The sequence below is a fragment of the Sciurus carolinensis genome, chromosome 15 (assembly GCF_902686445.1).
Source record: "Sciurus carolinensis chromosome 15, mSciCar1.2, whole genome shotgun sequence".
Classification (NCBI taxonomy): domain Eukaryota; kingdom Metazoa; phylum Chordata; class Mammalia; order Rodentia; family Sciuridae; genus Sciurus; species Sciurus carolinensis.
Window position 1 is genome coordinate 12,633,232 of NC_062227.1, and position 2,013 is coordinate 12,635,244.

The window sequence follows — 2,013 nt, forward strand, 5'->3', positions numbered from 1 at the left end:
TCCAACATTGATTGGATCAATTAGGATTCAATAAAGCTAATTTTTAAAAGGCACCATTTAACTGTCATGGGGAAATGAGGTACTTTATTTCCATATAGATTCAGAGAGTTCAGCCCATGCATATTTTGCGTGTATGTGTGCTACTGGAGATTGAAACCATGGGCACTCAGTCACTGAGCTACATCCCCAGCCCTTTTAATTTTTATTTTTAAGACAGGGTATCACTAAATCGCCCAGGATGGCCTCAATCTTGAGATCCTCCTGCCTCAGTCTCCTGAGTTTCTGGGATTACAGGAGGAACCACAATGCCTGGCAAGCCCATGAAGGATGCTTGAATCTCTACCCAAATGCTAACTGGGGCAGAATAACTATTTCCAAACAGCAGTAGATAGTGCTGTTGCACAGGTATGGTTATTGAGATCCTCCTGCCTCAGTCTCCTGAGTTTCTGGGATTACAGGAGGAACCACAATGCCTGGCAAGCCCATGAAGGATGCTTGAATCTCTACCCAAATGCTAACTGGGGCAGAATAACTATTTCCAAACAGCAGTAGATAGTGCTGTTGCACAGGTATGGTTATTAGATGGAGGTGACAATATTGGGATTAAGAGGTTAATCTCATGATGTGTTTTAAAATGGAACATAGTCAAATAATTCCCAATTTAAGATACTTCAACATGACTTTTTACTTTGCAATGTTGTTAAAGTGATAGACATTTAGTAGAAACTGTGTTATGTGTTGATCTTTTCCTTGGGTGGCAATATGCAACATGCTCTGAGCTCAGCTCCCAACCAGTCACATGATCATGAGGACAAGCAACAAAACTCTAAAGTGTAATGTTTTGTCAGCAATTTTTGGATATTATATTTTGTGTTGTCATTTCCCATTATGTCTTTAAAATACCTAGGAGATATTTAAGAAGTTATTATAAGATGGTCTTTGTCATAGATGATTTTTACTAAACTTTAGGCTAATGTAAGTGTTTTGTGCCCATTTAAAGTAGATTAGACTAAGCTATGGTGCTTGGTAGGTTAGGTGTATTGAAAGTATTTTTCACTTATGATATTTTTAACTTCACAATGGATTAATCAGTATGTAAATCCAAAAGTTGAGGAGCATTGGTATAATGTGAGAGAACTTTAACTGTAGCTTGACAAAAATAACTACTTCATTCAATCTTGAGATTTACAAACGTGCATGGTAGGAAGAGTGAGGTCTCTGCTCAGAGTTCTCATGTATAGGGAAGAGGGAAGAAGGGGACAGGGTTGGAAATGCTGCTTTTTTGGGGGTTGGGATGGAAATGACTAATAAGTTGTCTTAGTGAGTAAACTAACATATAGTCAACTTTCCTAATATAATAAAGCGACTATTAAGAACAAAAACAGAAACACAACTAGAACTGAAAAACAGACTCAAAATGCAAAGGAGGAGGAGAGAAACTTGATGGAACCAGTGAAGTGTAGAATGGAAGTAAAAAGAAAAGAGTCAAAGTCTGACATTAGTATCATAAAGTCATGTGGAAGAAACAATATCTCAAATATCTGTTGTCAGGTTGTCGTTAAAGACTTCTTTTGACTGGAACTACGTGGATGAAGGCTTTTTGCATTACCTATTAAACAGGTTGTACCGAGCATCAGTGATGTATCAGATCCACATGTCCTGAGGGCAGCTACTAGTCACATGCGATTATTGAGTTCTCCCAACATAGCGAATCCAAACTGACATGTGTTGCGAGTGTAAATGACACCCTGGATCTCACTTAAAGACATTATTTTGACTTCAAGTTCACATGATATTTTAAATATATGATGTTAAGAGAAATATATTATTAAAATTTCTTTGGCATTAAAAAAAAACATAAAATATTTTTCATTGAAACTTGGAAGTCACATATCTGGCTGACATTATATTCTGGTTGGCCTGTGTGGGTTTCAAACTTTTCTATGTTTTGGACAAACACATTTGCACTTAGGTATTTTATAGTCTAAACAAAGGACAGAGACAAAAGCAGGA